Here is a 9,953-nt window from a genome sequence, read left to right as displayed (position 1 = left end):
AGCGGGTGGGAAGGGAGCCGCTGCACGGCGGAGCCAGGACGGAGGGCACGAGTGATCAAAGGGCCGGGTGCAGCCAGCAACTGATAGGAGCCGGCAGTCTGGAGACGGGACTGCGCTGTAGTTGGGCTGGGCCGGGACAGGGCGCCCCGCAGGCCGAGGGGCATAGCGGACCCAAGACAGGTCCTGCCACCCCCACCCCCGATGTGCGAGAGACGTTTGGGGCTTCCGTGAGCGCGCGTCTGGACGTGTGCAAACACACGCGCGCGCGTGTACTGCCAAACGGGCTATGCTCACACGTGCCAGCCCGCAGAGTGCGGCCTGGGGAGGAAACCCGCGGACCGGAGCGGCCCTCGGGGACAGCCGCGCCCCTGAAGAGGATGAGGGAGGCTCCCTTTGGCGGGGATGGGGTGACCGGGTCTTGGTGTTCCCACACACCGCATTTGTTTTGATCTCGCTGCTTTTCCGCTGTTCCCGCTGCTCTGACGGCAGTCCCAGGAGCCCGTACCCCCTGGCTCCCGACCTTTCTAGCCACCCCCTCTCCTCCCCTCCTGGCCTCCATGTGCACACAGGGCCTGTGATACGAAGTGAGAGTACTCAGTGTTCACAGCTAACAGGAAAGACTATGGAGTACTTCTTAACCCCTGGCTTGGCTCTGGGACCCCAAGTCCCAAACCAAATAGCAAAGAAGTATTGGACAAGTTCGGCTCTATTTTGGGAGAGGTCAATTATAAATTAGGAAAAAATGAAAACATTCATCGCATACCTATTAGGGGGGGTAAGATTGGTGGCCTAAGGCCACCATGTGCCAGAGCAGCGATTTTCAACCCCGTGTGCCACAAGAATATTTTTATTTTAAAATAATTGAAAATTTGATCTTAGAGAAGAAGGGGGAAGATAGGGAATCAGTTTGCTGTCCCATTTATTTATATATTCATTGGTTGATTCCTGTATGCCCCCCCCCCCCGGGGTGGAGTGGGGGGACACCAGAATCACAGCCCTGGCTTATGGGGACAATGCTAATGGTTACCGATGCCCAGCCGGGGCAGCCACAACAACTTTTAAAGCATTTTTAGTCAAGGGCTCTTCCCTTAGATTGTCAAATTAAAAAATGACAACAGCCAACACAACAGCTGTCAGGTGTGAATGCCCTGTCTTGAACCACAAATACATAACATAGATCATATAACAGAGTGGCATCTTTTTCATTTTTTTTTGGTATTTTTCTGGAGAAGCAGGGAGGCAGAGAGGCAGACTCCCACATGCACCCCATCGTGATCCACCCGGCATGCCCACCAGGGGGCGATGCTCTGCCCATCTAGGGGCATTGCTCTGTTGCAACCAGAGCCATTCTAGCACCTGAGGTGGAGGCCATGGAACCATCCTCAGTGCTCAGAACAGTTTTTGCTCCAATTTTTGCTCCTTGGCTGCAGAAGAGGAAGAGAGAAATAGAGAGAAAGAAGAGTGGGAAGGGGAGAGAACCAGATGGGCGCTTCTCCTATGTGCCCTGGCTGGGAACTGAACCCAGGACTTATGCCAGGCCATTGCTCTATCACTGAGTCAACTGGCCAGGGCCTAGAGTTGCATCTTATTGGTAATGTTGCATAATAAGTTTGTGTCTAATTGGTTAATTCTTGGTATCGAAAATCCTTATGTGCAAGTATAGGCACCTGATTTTTTTAGTCACCTTGGAGCAAAAGGTAGATAATCACTATATTATTTTTGCAAATCAATCAAAATTATACGTATTTTTTTGTCAGTTTGGCAAAAAATATTTTTTGTTGTGTTGCAGAATTTCAGTAGTGTTGTGTGCCATGAAATAAAAATGGTTGAAAATTGCTGCATTATAATGTTTTCCAAGCACATCATTCAAATCAAAAGTTGAGAAGGAAGGGAATGGAGAAAAGATGAAACAATTAAAAAAAAAATATCTCCAATTACTTACACCATTAAGTTTATCTTTCCTTTTTTTTTTTATCTTTCTGAAGCTGGAAACGGGGAGAGACAGACTCCCGCACGTGCCCGACCGGGATCCACCCGGCACGCCCACCAGGGGGCGATACTCTGCCCCTCCGGGGCGTCGCTCTGCCGCGACCAGAGCCACTCTAGCGCCTGGGGCAGAGGCCAAGGAGCCATCCCCAGCGCCCGGGCCATCCTTGCTCCAATGGAGCCTCGCTGCGGGAGGGGAAGAGAGAGACAGAGAGGAAGGAGAGGGGGAGGGGTGGAGAAGCAGATAGGCGCTTCTCCTGTGTGCCCTGGCTGGGAATCAAACCCGGGACCCCTGCACGCCAGGCCGACGCTCTACCACTGAGCCAACCAGCCAGGGCTATCTTTTCTTGATTCAGTTAATGGGCTAATCTGGCTGTGGTGAGCCAGCATAGAATACGCGCAGTGGACAGCGGAAGGGGGGTGTTCAGGCTGAGGAGCTGGATAGGCTGCCGCTGGCCTCCAGAGTCTGAGGGCCGTGCTAGCTCAGGTGGGGCCATTGGGTGCACCTTTGGAAACAGTTGCAAGGTTTCCAAGGAAGAGCTTTTAAATGATTACATGGGTTCCTGGTCTGCCAGTTGTGGGGTTCGTAGCTTTGTAAAGGCACTTATTGCACTGAGCAGGGAGCTCAATGAAAGCCCCTCTAAGACCCCTTCCAAGAATCTGTGATCCTCCTGGAAAGTTGAAAGGATGAGGAGGGGACAATAGCCTCACCACAGGGACAGCTACAGGAAGGAGGGCTGGTGGCAATGCCTGTTCCCTCCTCTATAGTGTGGACACCGCTCATCACCCTTGTCTTCCCTCCCTTAGGGACAAATGACGTCCCCATTTCCCGTTACCAGTTTTGTTCCGCACCTGTCATGGTCACAACTATGAAGAGCCACATCTCTTTCATGCTCTTTCTTGTTCTCCAAAGATGGTGACGCTGAAGATCTTCCAACTCCAGGAATCCTGGTCATGCCCTCTCTCACCAGCAGCAAGCTTCTCTTACTCTCTAGGGCTCTGACCTGGACTCCAAGATAAACACTTAATGTAGAGGGTGCAATTGAACTGACCAAGGTCCCAACTTTCTGTTTCTCACAAAAGGAGGTGGCAGCCATAGGCAAGGAGCTGGGACCGGTGCCATCTCTATGGGAATAGGGAACTCAGTACACAGCTTTGAAAGAGGCAGGGCAGGCCCTGCTGGCCACCTGGGCTTTTCTCCAGAGCTGTTTTGACCTCTGCCTGTCTACTGACACTGGGCTCTGCTGAGCTCCTCACAGCTCTCAGTTCAGAGCCTGCTTTGCTCTGGCACGAGTGGAAATGACTCTCCTTCCCAGAGTCTTAGGCGATGTGCCTGGCCCAAGGAGGAGCTAGGCTCACCAGCTTCATAGAAGCGAGAAGAGATTGGCGGGAACAGAGAGCATAACGCACCATGACCAACACCTTTTCTACCCATATTTAGGGAGAAGAATCCCTCCTCTTTAAAAAGTGGGAGATTAAAGGAGGAAAGTGGCAAAGGCCAGAGATTCAGCCAAGAACCAGGTGTCTTGATTTCTCGGTTCCTCCTTTCAGCGTCAGCTCTACTTGCTGCTGGCTCAACCCGTAAACAGCTGGCACAATTTAGGCAGAGGCTGGGTTGTGAAGGCAGTCCTAGGTAACCAGGCTGTTGTCAACAACAGAGCGGATTCCTTTCATCCCAACTACTATCTCCCGACTCCCTTATCATCTAACAGGGCTCCCTTCCCCATCCCTGGCACTGCCTTTTGTCAGGGAGCCACCTCTGCCTTCTCAGGGCCACCTGAGCCATAGCAAACACAGTTATGTAACCGCTCTGTTTTTCTAGCTACCTGATCCTGCTCCACAGTAGGCCCCGCCCCCAGCCTTTTGTTCCGATTACCCACCAAGACACCCAAATCAACAGATATCTGTCCACATCTACCACACCAAGGGGTGCTTAGCCAAGAGGCTACCAATAGATGCTGTGGCTTTTTTTTGGGGGGGGGGAGCTGTGCAGGAATGCGGGTCACTCTGAAAACCAACCTGTCACCAAGAGAAAGGATGAATGGAAATAGCACTGAAGTAGCTTTTTATTGTGAGTAGAGTAAGCAGAGAATTCAGTTTTATTTCTCAAGTGGGAAAAAGGAAGTGAAGGATCCCAGAAGACATGAACCTGAACTCTCATTTCTTGAGGAGTGTCTATCTGGCACAGGGAGCCTGGCATTCAAATGTCACTGTCAGATCTACACTAAGAAGCTGAGTGACACCGAGGCTCAGCCCCCCTGTTAGACAAAGGAGGGGCGTCTGTTACTCCTTCTCTCTTCCTGCACAGTGGTGGACTCTGGTACCCTCTTCAGTTAGGCTATAAGCAGGTTTTTAATTGTGTTCTCAGAAGAGTTCTCTTCCTGCCAGGGGAACTGAGATAGCAGACCAGAATGCATAAGCCAAGAAAGCACTGTCCCTTTCGAGAAGTTGGACTTCTCTAAAGAGGAAGACCATAGTCACCCAATAGTGAGGAATTGAAGGCAATCATATGAGACACAACACAAATCTGGACCATGGTTCATCCCCTGGGCTCCATGCCTTTCTCCTGGGTCCCCTCCTGATTCTGTTCCCACTGATGCCACACTCTCCTGATGGCCCTTGTCCACTCCAAACCTTATGGGGACAGAAGCAACCAAAGAGGATCACAAGAGACCCACTGTGAGGCTTGGAAGACTCTCCTACGCTAACGACAGCGTGACCTAGGCCATCTGGAATTTAAGGTTTTTGGTACAGTACCCCTGTAAGGTAAGGGATCTCTGAGTGAAAAAACACCCACTCCAGGTCAAGTGTGGTTAGTGTGGGGGCCAGGCAGCCAGGGTGAGTGAGTGGGGCCCCCAGGGATGGAGAACAAGGCTTTCAGGCCTGCCTCGCACAGACCTCCTCTCCATAGCACTCACGATTCTCACAGTCAATCACATCTAAACCCCAAAGGCTGTGAAAGAACTTGGACATTTGTCCAATTATCCAGTCTATCTTCAAGGAAGGCTTTACGCTGACATCACCCCAGCCGCTGTCACTCTCCCCCTCCTGTTACAGATGAGCAAACAAGCACAGGAGCAGACAGGGTGTCTTTGAGAAGAACTGGGCTGGATGAACCTCTTTTAGTTCCCAGGAAAGAGCGAGCAAGTGGCTGCCAGCTCTTGGGAACACAGATTTTATAAGGCGAGGGTAAATAAGTGATGACCTCAGGGGGAAAGCCCAGCCAAGTTAACTCAGCCACAAAGGGCACACAGACCAGGCAGGAGCTGTGAAAGTAGGTCTGCACCAGCCTCTCTCCCGGTGCGGGAGACTCAGATAAGGAGGATGAGAAGGCTGGGTTGCTGGCCAGTGGACATTGTGAGGCAGTGCCCTGGCCTCCAAACTAAGAATAGCCTTGTCTTCCTACCTCCTTCAACTCTGTGAGGAACCTTCTCCTGGGCTGCAGCGACATTGTGAAGAATGCTTGATTTATCATTGTTATTAATCCACTGCAAAAAAACTAAATCCTTTTTCCAAAACCTGACAGGTATGATAAAAAAACAAGCTCGTGCAATTATGTAGAGCAAGCATGAAAGCAGGAGCTGAAGGCACACGGAGTGACAGTAAATGTGAATTTGCACTGAGTTCTTCATTTCCAGGCTTAAAAATACCTTTTACACAGTACTGTAAATAAGGGTGGATATCACCTCATTGACTGAGGGTTAGCTGAGGTATGACATTGCTAAGTCAGGAAGCTATTTATTGGGGAAGATCCCAAAATGCATACTCAGCTTAAGTTGAAATTAGAAACCGGGGCTTGTTTTCTGGCCTGTAGTGGCCCCGGATATCTCTGTAATTCCAGTCAGGTTTCCTTACTCAGGCCGGGCAGGCCTGTCTCCCTTACAGCCAAAACCAGCACAATTCCCTCATAAGCGTATTTTCCACTCAAGGGCCCGGGGGGCTCTTCTTATCCCCACCCAGTCGTTCAGTGGAGGCTATTTTTCCTTGTGAATCACTGGCTGTTTCTCCTTTTCAGAGGAATCAGCGGCTGTCCTGACACTTCCTTTTCTTAGCAGCCCAACTCAACTCCTACCCTACTTGCAACTCTCCTCGGGTTTCTTCTGCTTCTGAGATGGAATTCCTCCACATCCATTATTAGGATCTCATACAGAGTCATTAAATTACTGTAATAATTATTTGTATCTTTTTTAAGGAAGTCGTCTTCTGGGATGTCTTTCTTCCTTGTCTTTAAGCAGCAGCCCCGCGGGAGAAGCCCCACACCAAGAGCTGGGCTCACGCATGCGCTAGGGGTGGGCAGAGTGCCAGGGGAGGCTGGGCGAGGGAGTGGGCTCTGCATGGGGGGGGGGGGCGGCACCTCTGCAGCCACCAGCTGGTTTAAAATAAAAGGGCTGCAGAGGGGAAGGAAGGAGGTCTTTCATTGGGAGGGGCTCTCTTGGCACTGTCAGACTGACCAAACATCAAGCCTCAGGCTTTCTTTCTCTGGACAGCGGATTACTGAATAGGAAGAGGCAAATGTACGTGCCTCCACAGAGAACAGAGGAAATACAGACACAGGGAGCCAGTAAAGTCATCATTTAATTTTAAGAGTGCTTTTTTTTTCTTTTCTTTTTAAAGATGACATCCAATTTACAGTAAGAGTTTTAACAAATTAATTTCTTGTTCACAAAAAAAGACTGAATAAGCCTGACCTGTGGTGGCGCAGTGGGATAAAGTGTTGACCTAGAACACTGAGGTCGCTGGTTCGAAACCCCAGGCCTGCCTGGTCAAGGCACATATGGGAGTTGATGTTTCCTATTCCTCCCCCTTCTCTCTCTCTCTCCCTCTCTCTGTCTCTCTCCTCTCTGAAAAAAAAAAAAGAAATAAAGTCTAAAAGAAAGACAAAAAAAGACTTAATAAATGATTTTTGCCATAGATAACATTTCTACCACTCTCTTTAACAAAACTGAAAAGCAAGAAAAAGCGAGTAGTCTCTAAGCACAAGGAAATAACCCAGCACCCAGAAAAGCCTTAAAAAGACCACCTTGCTAAGGAAGCAAGACCAGATCATTTCTGGGAAAATACCTGCTGACATTTCTATTAGGACAGCCAGCTAGCTGTTGGTCACAGCACACGGAGAAAGGACAGTGAGCCTTCATGACATCACCTTCAAAGAGGTTCTCTGACAGACAAAAACCGTCTTTATCGCTGCAAATCAAGATCTATGGTAGACCTCCTCCTAATTACATGTACCCTGCTTGAAAAACTTGGAGACAAGGGCAAGAACTTACAGGAAGGCAGTGTGCATGATCCTACTTTAGAGCTTCACAGAGGAATGGGCAACCTCCACGTCCTCGTGTCTTGATCTTAAGCCACCTAGATGTGTCATGAAGATGTAGACAAGCAGATGCATAACCCTGTCTCGGACAAAGGTGTTACTTAGCAAGTCTCGCCAAGGTTGCAGGGCCATGGGAGGGAATATGCTCTCACTATCCCCTTTACCTTTGTGACTGCATAGATAAAGGCAGCTAGCCCTGACCCCCTTCACCCTGGCTGGCTAGACATAGGCAGGTCAGGTCAAGTTTCAGAGTGATACAAATTTCTCCTTTCACACGCAATGGCACAAAGCTCTATTGTTAACACAGTTCTCCACTTGACTCAAGATAATAGTAACAACCTTGTTTTTCAATGACACAACTTTCCTCCTCTACACACATCTGCCCTTTCTAATGGCTTTCCTACAAGTGTTTGGTCACGGCAGTGACAAGGGACTATGGTAATACAGCCCTTCGGAACTGCCTTGCTGCTAATCCAGACCCTCCTCCAGCTACTGCTGAGGCTCCTTGCAGCCCTTCACTCCCTCTCACAGCAGATTTCAGAAGAGATGTGGACCAGGTGCTGGACAAGCTGCTACCCGTGGTTGTCACCACAAATAATTTAGAAAACAAAAGCCTCATCACAACTGGGGGGGGGGGGTCCAACCTTCCTCGGAAATCTTTTCTGTCTGGGTAAGGAACATTGAATAATGCTTTGAAAAAAGTGGGTTCTACTGTTACTATAACAACTATAGTGAATATGGGGGAGTCTAGACTATCTCAACAAGTCTGTGGATCTGGAAATAATTTTCAATACCAAAACTGGAAGCAAACATCTGATAACACAAAGAAAAACTCGAAATCAGTCAACCTGGGACAGGCTCTTCCTAAAAACCATTTTAACCGACTGGTCACCCAATTGGTCAGCATGAACTTAATTCTCAATACCTTGAGTCTTCCTTCCATTTATAGATAAGGTTCAGTCAAAAATTCTGGCAATTTTCTACAATATTTACATGAAACAAGAGGGCAGATGAAACCAATTTCAGCGCTAATCATTCAGAGAGGCTGGAGAAAGACTCAAATAGTGACCTTGAGCAGTGAACCTGTTTCTCACTCATACATGGTTTATATCTCTCTTACAGAGAACAGCTACTTCAACCTTTGTTTTAAAATTACTCAGAATAGGATCTAAGGGACGTCAAGGCTGAAAGGCCCAAAAGTTATTCAACTTGAAGAAATCCTCCCCCTACTCTTTAATGTTATTAAATAATAATATTCTGTTGACAAAATAATAAAGGCTTTTCTTTACCTAATTTGAATCTATACCTAAGTTATAAAGATAAACTATGTAGGAACAGAAACAGCAATGTAAATATACATAAAATGATATGAAAAATACTGATATTCCTGGAGGGCATGACTCTTCTATCCCTAGGCATGGAGCCACATCAAGCCCATCAGAGTATGATAAGCAATCTCTTCTACTCCACTGGCTAATATCAAGTCACAGAGGCCATGGAATCAATAGTCTCTGCCCATAACCAGTGCTACCTTGAGGTTTTAAAGAAGCTGAGGCTACTTTCATTTCAGTATTCTTTTTAAAAAATTTTTATTAAGTGAGAGGCAGGTAGGCAGATTCCCACATGCACCCTGACTGGGATCTACCCAGAGAGCCCACTAGGGGGCAATGCTCTGCCCATCTGGGACCGCTACTTTCTTGCTCTGCAACCTAGCTATTTTAGTGCTAGAGGCGAGGCCATGGAATCATCCTCAGCGCCCGGGGCCAACTTGCTCCAACTGAGTCATAGCTGAGGGAGAGGAAGAAAGAGACAGAAAGATAGAGAGAGGGGTAAGGGAGGGGTGGAGAAGCAGATGGTCACTTCTCCTGTGTGCCCTGACCAGGAATGGAACCTGGGACTTACACATCCAGGGCCAATGCTCTACCGCTAAGCCAACTGGCCAGGGCCTTGTTTCAGCATTCTATTAAACACATACAGTAAACACTTTTCCTCCCTTCCTGCACAGGTTTTACCGGCAACCCTGTGAGAGATCTTTCATCTCTGTCCCCATTACCTTTCCTGTCTTTTTTTTCTTTTCTTTTTTAGCAAGTTCAACAGACAGGAAAGGAGAGAGATGAGAAGCATCAATTTGTAGTTGCATCATTTTTAGTTGTTCATTGACTGCTTCTCACACGTGCCTTGCCCAGGGGGCTCCAGTAGAGGCGGTGACCCTTTAAGTCAGTGACCTTGGACACAAGCCAGCAACCTTGAGCTTCAAGCCAGCGACCTTTGGGCTCAAGCCAACAACCATGGGATCATTTTGATGATCCCACACTCAAGCTGGTGACACCATGCTCAAGCTGGCAAGCCTGTGCCCAAGCTGGATGAGCCCACGCTCAATGCAGTAACCTTGGGGCCTCAACATCCCAGGTTGACGCTCTATCCACTGCACCACTGGTCAGGTGCCTTCCTGTCTTTTTTTTTTTTTTAATTTATTGATTTTAGAGAGAGATGAAGGGAGAGAGCGAGCGAGAGAGAGAGATAGGAACATCCATCTGTTCCTGTATGTGCCCTGGCCGGTGATTGAACCAATAACCTCTGTGTTTCGGAATGATGCTTCAACCAAGGAGCTATCCAGCCAGGGTGCCATCCTGTCTTTGTACTTTCTCTAAGA

Source organism: Saccopteryx leptura, chromosome 1 (assembly GCF_036850995.1).
Source record: "Saccopteryx leptura isolate mSacLep1 chromosome 1, mSacLep1_pri_phased_curated, whole genome shotgun sequence".
NCBI lineage: Eukaryota > Metazoa > Chordata > Mammalia > Chiroptera > Emballonuridae > Saccopteryx > Saccopteryx leptura.
Note: the sequence above shows the minus strand (reverse complement) of the source record.